The sequence below is a fragment of the Microtus pennsylvanicus genome, chromosome X, assembly GCF_037038515.1.
Source record: "Microtus pennsylvanicus isolate mMicPen1 chromosome X, mMicPen1.hap1, whole genome shotgun sequence".
In the NCBI taxonomy this organism is placed as follows: Eukaryota; Metazoa; Chordata; class Mammalia; order Rodentia; family Cricetidae; genus Microtus; species Microtus pennsylvanicus.
Genome location: NC_134601.1, coordinates 51313683 through 51323371, shown reverse-complemented (window position 1 = coordinate 51323371; position 9689 = coordinate 51313683).

Below are 9689 nucleotides of genomic sequence, written 5' to 3'. Positions count from 1 at the left end.
TGAATCTTTGATCACACCCCCTCCCATTTTACCTCTCTGTTCTCATTGAGAATAACTTCTAAACTTGTTCATCTTTAAATAATTTTACAAACTACCCAGACTGAATCTCACCCAGGCTCTAATTTAAATTAATCTTTTGTTAGCAACTGGCTATATTATAAGTAGAGGAAAAATATTGTTAATAGACTTTGATAATTAATAAGCATTACCTCACTGGTGAATTTTTATAGACCAGTGAGTAAATATATAATGAGAACCTGGTTGAAAATATGCTGAATGATTTGAACAATTGGTGCCTGGAACTAGAACAACTTGATATGTTATATACATAATACCAATGTTTATACTTAATACTTTTTATTAAGTATGGCTCTGTCTTGCACATCAACATTTTCTGTAATGTGACTTTATTTTTTCTGCCTATCTGTTATTGTTTTCTTTACAATAATATAATTTTGAAATTATTGGAATACATTACACTGATTTTATCCTTAATTATAAGTAGTTACCACAAGGCAAGAATATTGAAGGATGCCATCACAGAATTTTTGATAGGTTTTGAAGGATATAATATATTTTAAAGAACTCAATCTTGTTAAGTCTATTGTTATAATACTGTTAGATATATTGTCATTTGTGACTAAGAGGACAGGAAAGTGAGATAATAATCTCAACCTTAATAGAGTACAGAATAACTTTAACAATAATTATTGATAATATTTACTGACTTAGCTGCTTATTCTAGAGCTAAGGCTCAATACTTTTACTCTCATCTAATTCATATGATTAAAGTTTTATTTCTCTTTTATAGATGTTGAAAAATGAACCTAAGTGGAATAAATAACTTGAGTGCTATTGCACAGCTATTAATTGACAAGAATTAAAATGAAGGAAATTGATGGAGAAAGACAGTTTATACTCATAACAGGAACTCCATCAAGATGTAGTCTCAATCCTGAACATCTATGCCCCTAATATAAGAGCACACCCATATGTAAAAGAGACATTACTAAAACTTAAATTAGACATCAAACCCCATGCACTAACATTAGCAGACTTCAACACTTCACTTTCTCCAATGGACCGGTCAACCAGACAGAAACTTTACAGAGAAATAAGAGAACTAACAAATGTTATGAAACAAATGGACTTAACAGACATTCCATCCAAACACAAAAGAATATACCTTCTTCTCACACTTCATCAAATGTTTTCTAAAATTGGTCATATACTCAGTAACAAAGCAAACCTCCATAGATACAAAAGAATTGGAGTTCCCCTGTGTCTTATCAGATCACCATGAATTAAAGTGAGAATTTAACAACAATACTACTCTCATAAAGCCTACACACTCATGGAAATTGAACAGTGAACTACTGAACCACCCCTGGGTCAAGAAAGAAATAAAGAAAGAAATTAAAGACTTATAAGAATTCAATGAAGATGAAGGCACAACATATCCAAATCTATGGGATACTATTAAAGCAGTGCTAAGAGGAATGTTTGGAAATCATTATGGCAGTTTTTCAGAAACTTCAGGATCCAGCAATATCACTCTTGGGCATATACCAAGAAATGCTCGATCTTGCTACAAAAGTATTTGTTCAACTATGTACATAGCAGCATTATTTGTAATAGAGAGAGTCTAGAAACAACCTAGCTGCCCTTCAACCAAAGAACAGATAAAGAAAAGTTGAAACATTTACACATTGAAGTGCCACTCAGCTATAAAAGACAATGACATCTTGAATTTTGCATGCAAATTATGGAAGTAGAAAACACTGTCTTGAGTAAGGTAACCCAGACCCCAAAAGATGAATATGGTATGTACTCACTCATAAGTGGATACTAGCTGTAAGCAAAGGATATTGAGCTTATAATTTGTGATCCTAGAGAAGCTAAGTAACAAGGTGAACCCTAAGAAAAACATACATAAATCCACCTGGAAAGTGGAAACAGACAAGATTGCCTGACAAAATTGGGAGCATGGGGGTGGGGGGAGATGGGAGGGTGGAAGTGGAAGAGGAGGGGAGAAGGGGAGGGGTAAAGAGAACTTGAGGTAATGTGAAGGAGGAAGGACAGAGATGAGAGCAAGGAAAGAGATATCTTAATTGAGGGAGCCATTATGGGGTCAGCAAGAAACCTGTCCCTAGAGAAATTCCCAGGAATCCGCAAAGATGACCCCGTCTAAGTCCTTAAGCAATAGAGGAGAGGGGGTCCAATCTTGACTTGCCCTGTGGTCAGACTGTTGAATTTCTTAAATATCACCATAGAACTTTTATCCGGCAACTGACGGGAGCAGAAGTAGAGACCCACATTGGAGCACTGGACTCCCAAACTGGAGCTCCTGAAGTCCAGTTGAAGAGTGGGAGGAATGAGAATATGAGAAAAGAGCTGTAGATGATGGGTAACACCCCCCCCCGAAACAGTCTACCTCAGCTAATGGGAGCTTACAAACTCCATCCGGACTGAGAAGGAACAAGTGTAGGAGCAAACTAGTCCCTCTGAATGTGGCTGACAGTAGCATGGCTGGGGCAGACTGAGGGGCCATGGGCAGTGGCACCAGCATTTATTCTTATTACATGTACTGGCTTTTGGGTAACCTATTATCTTTGGATGGATATCTTGCTCAGTCTAGATATTAGGGAGGGTCTTGGACCTTCCCCAAAGCAATGTGCCTTACCTTCTCTGAGGATTCGATGGGGGTGGGGTGGGAGGGTAAGTGAAAGGAATGGAAAGAAGGGAGGGATTGGGAACTTGGACTGGTATGTATGATGAAAAAAAGATAATCTGTTTTCTTTTTAAACAAATAAATAAAGGAAATAAATAAATATATAAATGAATAAAATGAAAGAAGTTTAACTTTATAAAATATAGTTGATGTGTGTTGAGGAGAAAATCCTTTTTTGACTTAATTTTCACTGTAAAGACTTGTGAAGTCACATGTATTTGTACTTTTAAAAATGAGAAAGTATTTCCATTTTTCAAAACTCTCCAAAATGTTTTATAAAGAAAGAAAGTCCCTACTTTAGTTTCAGGCTTACATACATCCTAACATGGTGTATGACAGGCATATTATTTTTAATTTCAAATTTACAAATTTTCAGCTACTGATTACAATTTTTAAAAATCTGTTGATGGCTTTAGACAAGTGCTCAAAATGTACCGTACATGTTTACACTTAATAAATGTGTTGGTTTTCAACTCTGCCTTCCTACTCTTAAAATGTCTTAAACTATAATATATTTGTCTGTAGTAACTGCTTGTGGTAACTATAAAAATTAATAAAAATATGAATTGCAAGGAGAGAAAGGAAGGGTATGTGAGAGGATTTGGAGACAGGAAAGGGAAGTGGGAAATAGTGTATTTACATTATTATATCAAAAGCAAAGAAATGATTGACAATTGTTCTTTTAAATATTTAACTACTTTTTAAATGCTTTTGGGGGTCAAGTGTTCAGGAGCATCATTACAAGAGGATTATTTTTACAGAGGTATATATGATGCAGCTCACTTCTTTATGAAGGACAATAAGGAAAACAATTTTGAACTTTGTCTATCATCAAGAATTTCAAAGTTATGATAATGTATCTCTGTCTCACTGTTTGCTCACCTGTAAGCTATTTTAAGGCAGAGTCTATGACACTGAAATGTTATGATTTCTGTTGAGCATGAGGTTGTATTTAGTGCACATTGCACGTATTATTTGAGAGAAGACAGTGGGATTTTATAATGCGTTTGCTTCTTTTTCCAACCACTAGCAACCTTGCAAAGGTCCAATTATCACGTGTCTGTTATGGAATATTATTTTAACTATGTAAATATGTGTTACATCTGTTTGTCTTACAGAAGATTACCTTAACTATGTAAAGGTATGTTACATTTGCTTATGTTGCATTTGATTAGCTACATAAAAATGTTTTACACTTGATTTTGCTGCATTCGTTTAACCGTATTTAGATGTGTTGCATTTGTTTTACCTTGCACCTGGTTAGTCTAATAAAAAGCTGAAAATCCAATAGGTAGGCTAGAGAGGCATAGTTCCAACTAGCAGGCAGGGAGAATAAATGGAAGGAGAAATCTAGGCTTGGGAGAAAGAGAGAAAATGAGAGAGGGGAATCTAGGCTTGGGAGAGAATGAGGAAGAAAAAGAGGGAGATTTCTGGGGCCAGCCAGCTAGGCACCTACCAGACAGACAGATGTGGAAGAAGCAAGAAAATTAGAACATACAGAATGAAAGAAAGGTAAAGGTTCTGAGGCAAAATATAGATGAATTGAAACAGGTTAAAGAATTTATAAGAGCTAGTGGCACAAGTCTAAACAAAGGATGAGCACCCATAATTAATAATCAGGCTCCATGTCATGATTTGGGGCCTGGCAATCTGAGAATCTTCATCTTTAAACATGCCATTTTTTTTAAGTTATTAGACTTTGATGGCCACTAGAGGTATTGTTGGCCAGTTATAGGATAACTTCGTTTTAGCTCTATTTTACTGTATGTGTTTCCATTTGTTTTAGGAAGCTTTTGAAGTGATAGCTTCCTGTATGACTTTTTGAAAACTCATTAGTGTTACTTACACTCTCATTTGCTGTCTACTCAGCCATCCTTTTTCCCAGCAGAATGTAATTCCTTCCTGTCCCATTATTCCCTTTTAACCCTTTATACTAGTGAATTCTTTGTCTCCTCTCTTGAAAGTCTCTCTTCATGGACACTTGACAATTTACTGATCATGGTGAAATTCTAAATGAAACATACATACCTCAAGATTCAAAGTCAATATGAACAAATGAAAGAAAACATTTGATGTTTGTCTTTCTGGGTCTAGATTATCTCATTCATAATGATTGCTTCCTGCTCCAACCATTTCAAAATTTCATTTATCTTAATATTTGAATAATGATCTGCTACATTAGTATGCCATATTTCCATTACACATTCATCAGTTTGTGGGTATTTAGGTTATTTTCATTTCCTGGATAATATGAACGGAGCAGCAGTGAACATGGATATCAAGTATCTCTCTAGTAGTCTACAGAGTCCCTTCAGTACATACCCACGAGTGCTATAACCGGTTCATGTGGTAATTCTGTCTAGCCTTTTGAGGACACTCCATGCTGATTTTCCATAGTGGCTGTAGCAATTTGCCCTACTTAAGGAGTCTCATTTCCCTGAATCATGCCAGCAATGTCAATCTTGTTCTCGTTGTTATGGGTATGGATTTTAGGCATTCTGACTGGGGTAGGTTGAAATCTCATTTTAATTTGTACTTCCCTAATTGTGAACACTTTGGGGTACAATAATGACTGCTGTGCAAGACATACCCAACCATGCAATCATGACCCAAATGTTTTGAGAATAACCCACCAATTTCAGACTGGATTTAAGATTCAGCTCGCAAGTTGCTACCCATAACTGACATCACTATTAATCCAGTAACCTGTAGACAGAGACATCATATATTCGAGGAAAGAATGTTACTATTCTACTTAATTAACATAATTATTTACAAAGCTCCCAGTGGATTATCATTACACACATGAATTAAGGCATCGTTCAAGCACCATCACAAAAACTTCTGTTTGCAGTATATGACGATCAACACAAACTCACAACTAGCCAAAGTGCAGAGAAAAAGAGAGTACAGAATGTTCAGCCCTAAATAAAACAAATATACCACACTCTCTCTTCCAAAAGGTCGGGGTTCATTGTGAAAAAAAGGACAAAGGAACAGAAGATACAGAGGTGGTAGATGGCTAAAAGGCAACAGTGTCTTCAGGAAAGAGCAGGGCAGCTTGCATGAGTAATAACAGTAGTTGTGAGAGTATGTACAAGACTGGTGAATGCTGAAGCTAGACCTAATGTCAGCAAAAAAAAAAAAAAGAGAGTTGATCAGAGTCTCACCTTTAGGCATGGAGCTATTGGTATTTGTTAGACTCTGGGAAGGAATGGTTAGTTTCCCCTTTAAGTTGAACCTGCAATGCTCTAGTATAAGAGTAAACATCTAAGAGTATTTGTGCACACAAGTTGACCATAAAGAAGAAAAAGGACACAAAAGTGAGTGAGAAAACTAGTGGAGATAGATCTAGAAAGTGCTGATGGAGAAATGGTGAATATGATCAAACATGAACAAAATTCTAAAAGAAATAATAAAATATTTGAAAAAACAAGATGGTCATAGAGAGTCATTCTCTTGCATTCTCCCTCTAATACAGTCTTGAGTAACATGCTCTTGTTTCCTCTTACATTGTATGTATGCATTGCCTTTTACTAAAATGAAGCATCAACCACATGATCAATTTTATAAAAGTCTAAGTCTTGCAGAAAATAAATGGAAAAGAAATATAAATCTGTTTTCAAGGAGAAGTTTTGGATTTATATCCAAAAGGACACAGAACAGTTGTTTTGCTCATGTGTATTCTATAGGATCAATTATTTTAGCATAAATTAAGTTGAAGATAGGATTGCTACTTGAAGCCATGTTGTGACTACCTTGCTTGTTAGCATAAATGCATTTGTTTCCTGATCTAATGCCTAGGACTGCAGTCTTCTGGATGATAAGGGAGAAGACGTGTATAATTTTTGCTAACTTCTGTGATCTTCATTATATTATTATCACTCTGGAGCCTTGTGCCACCAATATAGTGATCTAGTTCAGGGCTGAAGTTCAAAATGGCATGGGAAGGAAAGAGTAAAACTTCGAAATAAAAAACGATAAGAAGAGTAGGAAGGAAAGGTGAGACAGAGATAGAGAAACAAAATATGAAAGGTAGCCTACTCAAAGACTAAGTGTGTCCTACTCACAAACACAATGCTCGCTTTAAGTTTACAAGCAACCATCCCATTCCCCCAAGCTCCCCCAATCCTCCCCTTCTCACGTTTCTCACCCCAATTCCCCTTTGCACCATGCCACCTCAGCCCCAAGTTCCTAGTTTTTGCCCGGCAATCTTGTATACTTCCCATATCCAGGCGGATGACTATATGTTTTTCTTTGGGTTTAGCTTCTTATTTAGCTTCTCTAGGGTCACAAATTATATGCTCAATGTCCTTTATTTATGGCTAGAAACCAATTATGAGTGAGTACATCCCATGTTCATCTTTTTGGGTCTGGGATACGTCACTCAGGAAGGGTGGACACGGGAGCAGAGAAATATATATCCTAATTAAGGGAGCCACCTTAGGTTTGGCAAGAGACTTGACTCTAGAGGCGCCCGCAGGTGTCCAGGGAGATGTCCCCAGATAGTGCCTTGGGCAACCGAGGATAGGGAACTTGAAATGACCCTATCCTATAGCCATACTGATGAATATCTTGCATATCACCTTAGAACCTTCATCTGGCGATGGATCAAGATAGAGACAGAGACCCAACTAGGAGCACGTGACTGAGCTCTTAAGATCCAAATGAGGAGCAGAAGGAGGGAGAACATGAGCAAGGAAGTCAGGAGCACGAGGGGTGCACCCACCCACTGTGACAGTGGAACTGATCTATTGGGAGCTCACCAAGGCCAGCGGGACTGGGACTGAATAAGCATGTGATGAAACCAGGCTTTCTGAATGTGGCAGATAATGTAGACTGATGAGAAGCCAAGGACAATGGCACTAGGTTTCGATCCTAATACATGAACTGGCTTTGTGGGAGCCTAGCCTGTTTGGATGCTCACCCTCCTGGACCTGGATAGAAGTGGGAGGACCTTGAACTTTCCGCAGGGCGGGGAATCTGGACTGCTCTTCATTCTCGAGAGGGAGGGGGAATAAGAGTGGGGGGAGGGGAAGGGGAGTGGGGGGAGGGGGCAATGTGTGGGAGGAGGGGGAGGGAAATGGGAAATGGGGAGGAGGCAGAAATTTTTTTTCAACAACTAAAAAAAAATAAACAAAAAAAATAAAGAAAAAAGTTAACAATCAGTTGAATGGCAGAGCAATTCCAAAAGGAGAAAAAAAAAATCAGAGAAACAAAGAAACATTTTGCTTTGACAGGGGTCTTATGACGTAGCCTAGGTTGATTCAAAACTAAGATCCTTCTGCTTCAGCTTTCTGTATGTTTTGATTTCAATCACATGCGTGATTGTATCTTTAAACCAAAATTCATAAATTTCACAATTTATTATCACAATGTATACACTACAGATTGTAAATACACCACTATTGGTGCCTTGACCTGATTGCCATGAGTTTTGAAGCCATGGTAAAGTTTTGCTTCTTATTATTCTAGCATTTCAAAATGTTTTCAACTTAGAGTTTATTTGTTATATTTTATAAACACTTGATTTATTTGATAACTATTCAAAGCTTATGATTTTTATACTCATTCAATTTTATGCTTCGGCACATACTGGAGATTTAAAACTATTTTTGTTTCATCAATTTTTTATATTCTGTTAATGTTTGGACTCTTTCATAATTCCATTTATTTTAAAACACATTACACAGCACTGCAAAAGATATTTTTGTTTTGTTTTTATTCTATACATGTCCTACTCTTAAGTTTATGTTTTTTGTTAACTTTGTAAACTCTTTTGATGAAAAACTATGGCATAAACACAGAGCTGAGCCCTGGGGTATACCAAGTTGAGACACTCACTACCACTGTCCTGCTTCTCTGAGTTTCCTTACAGTAGTAGGTTACCAGGTATGTGATTCCCATAGTGACATCACTTCCTGTGATGACTAGGTTGACTTCTGAAAGCCCTTTGAAAGCCCTTCCTGATGAAGTGTCACCATGTTCAGAAACACATCCCCCATACCTTGCTTTATTTGGGTGTCATAGATTGACATGTAAGCACTGTGAAATTTCCTCATTATTAAATGAAAACCATTTGGAGTTGGAAGGGTTTATACTTTAAAACAGTTTTTTTTTTTTGAGACAGGGTGTCTCTGTGTAGCTTTGGTGCCTGTCCTGGAGCTAGGTTTTGTAGACCAGGCTGACCTTGAACTCACAGAGATCCACCTGCCTCTGACTCTCAAGTGCTGTAATTAAAGGTGTGTGCCACAACAGCCTGGTTCAGACTTTTAAAGGAACTTTTTGAGGTCCACAAAAACGTGTGCTAAGACAATTACCAAAAATTTTTGTGGGATCCCCTCTACTTTCTCTAGAAGTTTCCTATTTTCTTGTTTCATTAGGAGCTGTGTGCTCTGCTCCAACAAGTCTACCTTGGTAACACCAACTTCAGAAGCCAATGCCATCCTCATTTGGCAGAAAGTTGAAAGCTGTTGCTGCCAAAATCTTGCTGATTCCTACAGCTTCTTCCTCGTTAGTAAAAAATATTGAGTATCTTCTATAGGGTGTGATTCACATACTTCTTCCTTTTTTTCTTTTGTTTTGTTTTTCAAGACAGGGTTTATCTATGTGCCATCTCTGGCTGTCCTGAAACTCCCTCTGTAGACCAGGCTGACCTAGAACTCAGATCTGCCTGCCGCTGCCTCCTGAGTGCTGGGATTAAAGGCATGTGCCTTTCACATACTTCCTGGCCATTCATATACTTCTTAGTGACATTTACTTTTGAATTATTAGGATTTGAACCACCCTGAGCTGGACGTTATTTTCACATTATACTTGAATCCATTATACATTTTCACCTCTTTGTGATGGAAGCTTTAAGTTTAGTCTTTTATTTCTATGTTTCAAAGCAGTTTTTTGTTTTGGCCATGATCACTGAGCTAGCATGTGGTCCTTAATTCAGGTTCTATTTACTGAG